Genomic DNA, 8,857 nt, shown 5'->3' on the forward strand with positions numbered 1-8,857 from the left:
GTCAGTTAATTATTGCAGTTTTTAAGCCTCCAAAGATAATTCATGTGGCCAAAATAACAAGAGTGGGTTGGTTTTGAGACATTAAAGATTAAATAGCTTGAGTCACCACTCTTGTGTTTCTGTACATAGCTACAAAAATTCAAAGCCAAGAGAAAGGGTATAAATGAAATATGACTGCACTCCTATACCTAGTGAAAGGCGAGTAATGGAGTTCATAGGTGAGACTGCATGGAAGAGACCTCTGAATAGGAAGGAACTAACAGCTTTTAAACAGTGGTTGAACCTTCTCCTCTTCCTTAACTGGTATTTTATCTGATCCTTTTGTAATTACTCAGATTACCAAGTTTTTTAAGCCATGCGGAGAAACAATTTGAAATACAAAAGTGGGAGCAGAAGAAGGAGGAAAGAACTGTATTTACTGGGGGGCGGGGGGGAAGATCAGAACATTTTATGCTTAATATGGTCTGTAAAATCCTGCCCTGAAAAAGAACCTCAATTTAAATAAACATGTCAGTGATTTCACATAGGACAGATTTTATTTATTGAACAGGTTGGGGGTGGAAATGAGAGGGAAATAAATACTCAAGGCATTAAATAGAACAAAAATAACTAAGTCTTTCTTAAAATAAACACTATGTCCTACATGCTGGTAGAGGAGCTCAGGTCGCATCATTCTACCCAGACAAATAAGGAACAGCCACTCTGGCAGATGCATTGCAGTCATGATTTCCCCTCTACCCTCCCAAGGGATTTTGATGCCTAATGAATCAGGCAATAGCCAGAGTATCTAACTTCATCAAGTAGAGATCATTTAAATTTTGTAAGCTGAGGTGCAGTCTGACTTTCCAGCCCCACCTGCCAGTAGTGACCCAGTTGCTGCAGGTGTGGATCTCGGTGCTCAGGAGCTGAAGGAAGCAGAACCCTCGGAAGGGCTCTCCTGCTTGCTGTGTGCCAGGTTCCCTCTGCAGGGCTCCCTCTAACCAGGGGAATGCGGCTTTTGCACAAAAGGTGACGGGTTAGCTTCCAGGATGTGTCTGCCTCGACAGCCGATCTTGGCTGAGCATTTAGACGGTCTTCAAGCCCTGATTGGGGAGCAGAAGGCAGCTCCCAAGCTCCCAGCTCAAGGACACAAAGCAAGCCTGTGTGTACGCTGCCTGGACCCCAGCACACAGGTTCTGCAGCTCTGCTTAAGCAGGCATCTCGCCCTGCTGGCCCTAGGCCCAGCCTAGGGCGCTGGCAGGGGGCCCTAACATCTTATTTTCAGTTCTGCAATTTTCTCAATACGTGAGTTTAGGTGAATTGTTGCAGTTACATTCCATGAAAGAACGTAGGTCCCCAGCCAGGATCCAGCATGCCACGGTGCCCAGAAACCAGAGCATTGCACTGGGACCCAGGCTGCTGAGAGCTCCTCTGCTGGCCCTAACCCCGGACCACGTGTCAAAAGCCCCAGGACAGCGTTCAGCTCCGGACTAACCCAGACAGAGGTAACACACGGTTCACAACATACCCAACATCCACAGACCTTCCCTGTCGTCATTTGGCACGGCTTTGGAGAGGTATTTGGGGTTGGGATTGGTTTGTTTAAAAAGGTGCCATTTTACATACAAAAATCTACCAGTACACAGGCAGTTCTAAAATAATTTTTAAATATAATATTGCTTTCCATAGCATTTAATCAGAATACAAGAAATAAATAAAAAAGTCATGAAATACAAGTCAATAAATAGAATAGACCATTGCTTTCAGTACCAACCCTTGTGACAGAGAACAGGTAGCTACAAAAGACGGCATTTTCCATATATGCTATCTTATCTAACAAACAGCTTCCAACTACCAGAATCAACATTTCCAAATACAACACGCAGTTAACATGTATTTCAGGCCATTCACTTAGCACCTTTTGGGAAGCAGATTGTCAATCTACAGAAAAGAAAGACTGTATGGATTTCTTTTACTTGTATCCACAGTCATAAAATGGAAGCGTTCATAAAAACTGTCCACTTGAGCCAAAATAAATTTATAAACTTTCTTCCACAGTACATATTTCAAGTTGAGCCATATTTGGTACAGAACGATTGTAACCCAAATGCTTTTATCACTAGCCCTTAATGCACTTTCATATCCAAATCTTCATGTATGTTATCCTACCACTCAACAAAAGAGCACTCTCCTGAATCAAAAATAAAACTACATAAATATTCGTGCTTAACATGTGAACATAAAAACAATGGGTACGCTAGTACAACATGTAGATATTTTCTTCTGTCACTGATGTGTTAACTTATCAGAAAGCTGCACACGTCCATTTTAATAAAAGTAATCCTTTTCAGTTGCCTGTCAATAACTGGTCTGCTGTAACTAAACCTGGTGATTTCTATAGGGCAAAGTGAGTGCTGAATCACTTTGAAATAAGCCTCCTACTAAAATAAAATGCTATTTAATGTTCTGCAGTTATAATTTTCCAGGCAACTTGCTTTAAAGAGGGAAGGGAGCTTCATTATTTTAAGAAGAAAAACACTGAGAACTGGAAACCTGCATATGAAACCCAATAATTTGCAGTGCTTGGTATTAGATCCGGGAGTCTAACTTCAAAATTCAAATCTCAGTTTCTAATTCAAGAAGACATTTGAACCAGAACCATTAATTAAATGGTCCTTCAATGCGGAAAGAGTCCATTCTCCAACCTCAATTTAGATTCAAGTTCTGGGACTCTTGTTTACAATTCCAAATATGCCCAGTCACAGTGTAAAGATTCTTCATTCACACCAGTTCCTGGGGCCTTCAGATGATCTAGTATTTGTTCTGTTTTCAAGTTCAAGAAAACAAAGCAGAGTGAGAACTATGTGTAAAAAGTGCCATCTCCAAAAGAAGAGACTTCCATGGCAAGAGCTCAGCAATCGGGTTACTGCTCATTTCAGTTCAGCAGCAGACCACTGGCAGTGGGAAACGCACCACGTTTCTCCTGATTTTTGTTAGGAATTTTTCAGGTTAGACCTTTTTCCTAACCTATACCAAACTGACACAAATTCTTAAACAAAACCCACATTCCAACAGCGTGAACACCTTCCACACAGGTAAATGCAGCCTGAAGCGCTCAAGTTACCCTTCCCAAAGCCTTTCCTCAAGCAGCTCATAACCACAATCTGTACAGCATACATATGTCTTGGACAGTGTTTGCATTAGCCTCAGTTTGCTGGTGTCGCCTAACCCTTACCACCGATTGATTGTTTCAGGTCTTGTGCATACTGACCCTCGCTCTGCAGAGGAATGAGCTTTGCAGACCTGCAAAACAGTTTTCATTCATGATTAGTTATTAATTCAGGGTAAGAACACAGTTTTCCAGAGACGTTCTTAGGAATTGTTTTCCTTCTTGTTTTATTGCCATCTGTATAAACAGCTATGCAAGAAGTTTTGAAAGAAAAAAAACCAGCCAGCATAACCCAATCAGACACTCAGAAGTCCAAATCAAAGTACTGCTGCGGTACATATCTAGGATTACAGAAGAAAGAGGAGAGAGCATATTTAGCCACAAGCATACAGTGAGAATAAACACGAATTCTCTTGAGCTCCTTCAAACCAAGGAAGAGAGCAACTCATCCTATTCAGTTTTGACCACTTACTGCTTTCCAGTGACACAGTGGAGACCGAGAGCAGGGGTAGGTAGTTTGGCGTTTTCACGTTGACAACCTTGGCCTCCAGGTTTTGTTTTATCCAGTTACTTCTGGCTCTTCCTGCACTGCTGAGGGCAAGCAGCATGCTGATAGACAGAGAGACAGGGGCACCGTCACAGCCCAAGCCAAAGGTGTGGCCAGCTGCAGGCTGTAACGTCCTGCACCGTCACAGTTCCCCAACCAGACCGACAGCAGTGAGAGGGTCTAAACACGTTAAACGTTGTCAGTGTAAAGGAGGGCTTGGCCAGAGGTGCATACACTGGAAAGAGTATCTGGTGTCAGCAAAGCTCCAAAGCAGCCCACCCAGGACTTCAAATCCAGTCACGGCAGGACACGCATTCTCACAGCTGTCACTTGTGGTCACTAGTATCATGTATTCACCATAAAAAGCACAGAGATGGCAAAAATTCATCTAAGACCTGTTCCTGGGCTTTCAACAGACCTGATCCATCTTTAGCAAATCTCCCAGCTATTGTAAATAACACTGGTATAGCTAAATGCAGAATTAGGTGCATCTTCATGTCAAGTTAGGGCGGTCTCTGTTTCATAGCAGGGCCCAGCTCCCACCACCCCTCACCCAACGTACATACTAAGCTTTCATATACTTTCCAGAGAGGAGAAAAACCAGACATGGAGAATAATTCTGCCCAAGGTCTGGACCATATATAAAGTACAAGCTTGAACCATTTGCATGACTTGATGCAAAGACAACGAGACACGGGCTGGCACGCATGGAGCACAACAGACTGCTGCTTTAGAGTGGACGCCGGCATTTAACCATCCCACAGTTACCACTCGTTCCCGGTAGAGACAGTGCCAGCTCATCTTCTGCTTGACCAAGGACACAACTGCAACCTCAGCCTGTTCCAGGAAACTCCCCTTCCTTGCTACAAGCACACTGTGTACCAGAAGCACCAATCCGGCCAGCAGGTCTCCAGCACTGGCCCAAACTATATTTTCCAGACTCATACACTTCTGCCACCCTGTCGCTGCCCTTCTTCTGTCAGTACAATAGCTGGCAAAGGACAACTGTTGCTTTCCAGCTCTCTGCTGACACCTACCTACTTCTCCATCAAATTCCCAATATGAATTTTTCCTGTGCTTCACAATCTATGTCCAGTAGTGCTGAGCGTTGGTAGTGAAAGGACACAGTGTTACAGCAGCCAAAGGCAGGCCACAGGGTACGGCTTCCAACTGTAGCAGAGATGTGGATGTGTGATTAATTGAGCAATTCATTACATAATAAAACTTCGGTATCCAAAGGCCAGATTCCTTCCCGAGCATGCAATCTGCTCTATTTTCTGTATATGAACTATCCATAAATTGGCAGCTCAGCCCACAGATGACTAAAATTTAACTTATACAATAGCAGATGCTATGGCTTTTTTTTTTTTTTTTTTTTTAGGGATTTCACAACAGTATAATGTAATGTAGAGACAAATTACTGTCATGCTAAATTGGCTTTCTGATCCCACCCCCCACTGTGCATTCCTCAAATAAGTTGACACTTATTATTTCGGTAAAACGGTGATGTTACATACGCCTCTGTGTACACAGTAGGATAATAAATTTGAATTATTTCTAGATGCTCTGATGCAGACAAATGTTTGAAAGCAAGTAGGTTTTAAAGTTAACTTTCACTCACCCTAAAGTTTTTACTAAACTCAAAGTTTACTTGGCAGTTACACTTTCCTAAACCTGCACACTGTCTTCTAAAGCTGCTTATTGTGTGAGAATCCAGGACGTGAATTACATGTACTTTCCTGTCACTCCATTCCAGCCTTTCAAAGAAAAGTCCTTAGGAGAGTCGTTTTTAGTATGTAACCAACTGGTCATAACTGTTCTAAGCCTCAGTGTGAGGCTACCCTGAAACCTGTTATCTTTAGAACAGAATAGACTAGACTATTTCAGTTGGAAGAGACCTACAACGATCATGTAGTCCAACTGCCTGACCACTTCAGGGCTGACCAAAAGTGAAAGCATGTTGTGAAGGGCATTGTCCAGATGCCTCTTAAACACTGACAGGCTTGGGGCAGCGGCCACCTCTCCAGGAAGCCTGTTCCAGGGTTTGACCACCCTCTCGGTAAAGAAATGCTGCCTGATGTCCAGTCTAAACCTGCCCTCGTGCAGTTTTGAGCCGTTCCCAGGCGTCCTGTCCCTGCACCCCAGGGAGAAGAGCTCAGCACCTCCTTCTCCACGTCCGAAGCTGCAGAGAGCAAGGAGGTCGCCCCTCAGCCTCCTTTTCTCCAAACTAGACAGACTCGGTGTCCTCGGCCGCTCCTCACTGCACCTTCCTTCCAGCCCTTTCACCAGCTTTGTTGCTCTTTTCGGAACACATTCAAGGACCTTCACATCCTTCTTAAATTGTGGAGCCCACAACAGCACGCAGTGCTCGAGGTGAGGCCGCGCCAACGCCGAATACAGCGGGACAATCGCCTCTTTTGAGCGGCTGGTTATATATACGGTGTTTGATGCACCCCAGGATGGGGTTTGCCCTCTCGCCTGCCGGGGCACGCTGCTGTCGGCCAGCACCCCCAGATCCCTTTCTGCAGGGCTGCTCTCCGGCCACTCCTCTCCCCATTTATACTTGTGCCCCTTGGCGTTACTCCATCCTAGGTGCACAATCCAGCATTCCTGCTGGACTTGGTACATTTCATCCCATTAACCATAGCCCAGTGCTCCGATCTAGGTAGATCCCTCCGCAAGGCCTCTTGTCCCTCAAGAGGGTCAACAGCACCTCCCCGTTTGGTGTCATCACCAAACCTGCTAACGGTGCGTTCAACTCCCGCACCCGGGTCGTTGATAAATACATTTACCAGAACCGGCCCTAGGACTGAGCCCCGAGGAACACCGCTGGTGACCGGTCGCCAGCCAGATGTAGCCCCATTCGCTACAACCCTTTGTGCTCTGCCCTTCAGCCAGTTCTTCACCCAGCGCACCACGAACCTGCTCATCCCACAGCTGGACAACTGGTCCAGAAGGGCGCTGTGAGGGACGGTATCACAAGCCTTACTAAAATCCAGGAAACTACATCCGCTGCCTTCCCTTCCCTTCATCCACGAGGCGGGTGACCTTATCATAGAAGAATATCGAATTGGTTAAACAGGACCTTCCCTTTGTGAACCCGTGTTGACTGTGCCTGATGATTGCATTGTTCTTTAAATGCCTTTCAATCGCCATCATTTTTCCAGGAACTGAGGTTAGACTAACAGGTCTGTAGTTCCCTGGGGCTTCCCTCGTGCCCTTTTTGAGTTTGGAATAATAACACTGGCTAGCTTCCAGTCAGCGGGGACCTCCCCAGACTCCCAAGACCTTTGGCAGGTGATCGAGGGGTCCTGCCGTAACATCCGCTAGCTCCTTCAGTACTCTGGGATGAATCCCATCAGGCGCCAGGGACTCGTGAACATTCAGGTGATACACCTGGTCAAGGAAAGCATAAAACTGAACTCATCAGAACCCATCCAAATTTTTTAAAAATGGCACTTTTCCTTAATTCTACTCACCTACACTGAAAATACATGTTTGCAGAGCTGTTCCTTAGGAATTTCCCTTTGATAACTTCTAATTCTTCCATCCTTACTCTGCTTTGTTTGTTCTTACTGCTGTATGATGTTATATTAACATTTCCTTTCAACCTAGATTGCAAAATAATGTTTGTACGACTGGCCAAATGAGAGCTGAGGATCTTGCCAGATAAAAGGTGACATAAAAATATAACAGCACTGTCATCTGAAAAAAATGCACAATTTTAACAGAAATGAGCGGCTAGCCACCCATAAAATTCTGTGTCTTCTTCCTGTGGTCATTTTAGCAACAGCATATGTGTTATCCCAGACAAACTAGAAAAGGTACTTACCAAAGGGTGCATGTTTCAGCATCTCATAAAAAAATGTAATCACTCATAATTCAAAGTCGAGTATAGTTTTCCAAGCTACACTAATTAGAACTGTTTTGTTTACAGCAGAGAGGAAAATGAGAAATTTTTCCAAGCTATTTGCTAAAAACAACTCTTGGGGCAGATTTTCACACACATTTAGATGCCTAAAGACACCTACTGGCATTTTCCACAATTAGGTGCGGAGTGCTATTAAAACCCAGACAACTATTTGCATTGTTGGGCAATTAAATGCCTCCAAACTCCAGCCATCCATCCTGCAACACATGTTAACTTGGAGAAATTCCATCACCCAAATACTTGCATATAAAAATGTTCCATAACAGCTTATGAACAACGCCATAAAACCCACTGAAGTAGTAGTTACGTTTGGCAGTAACCTACTGAGTAGGGCTACCAGAAAGAAAGAGGTACGTATGCAACACAGCAGTGGTTATGCCCAAACACTGCACTTGCTGACAGCGTGTTTTCTTATCACTGAGAGCCCTGCCCCCAAACTGGCACTTCTGCCATGTTGAAGTACTTCAAGAACATCTTACAGAAGCATCAGCCACATCACATTGTTTTGTTCTTCTGGTAAATGATTCCTCATACTCCTGGTAACGGCAGGAGGAGACCTGACTCTGGTAGAATCCTATATTAAAAGCGAGAAAAGTCTTCGTTTTTACCAGCAGAAGTTACAAGTCATGTTTATCTTTTGGTTTTTTTGTAAAGAGCTCTGAATCTGGAATCATCCTATAGCAATCACAAACTGTATTTTATATCACTTGCGCACAAGTTTTATGCAGGGCATCTGAATAAACCCTTAACTATTTGTACATTAACAGCAGTACTAGAGTTAACTCATGGAAGCTACATGGTGAGCACAAGCCTGCTCATAGGGTTATGGTTTGACTTCCATTTTCCCCAGTTCACTACTGGAAGTTGAAGGCATGTTATTTTATTTATTTAGGAAAAAGGTTTTCATTTCTGTGAGCTCCTGTTGCTCAAACGAGAAAACTTTAGTTTCTTCAACAGAAATGTCAGGCCTATAACTTGACAGGAAGGCTTGCAAAGTACTACAAAAACAACAACCAACCAGTTTTTACCAGATGCAACAGTAAGGTTTGGCCTCCTACTTCACCATCCTAAACATAATTTAGTGCATGGGAATATGAAGAGAATTTAAAAAATAAGCTAAAGTCATCTATTCTCTTTGTCCTATTCAAGTGAAGTAAAGAAAGAGAAACAGAAGCCTAAAAAGTAAAATATTTAATTTGTGGAAAGCCTTATAGGATAATTATGTTGACAT

This window comes from Accipiter gentilis, chromosome 3, assembly GCF_929443795.1.
Source record: "Accipiter gentilis chromosome 3, bAccGen1.1, whole genome shotgun sequence".
Taxonomy (NCBI): domain Eukaryota; kingdom Metazoa; phylum Chordata; class Aves; order Accipitriformes; family Accipitridae; genus Astur; species Astur gentilis.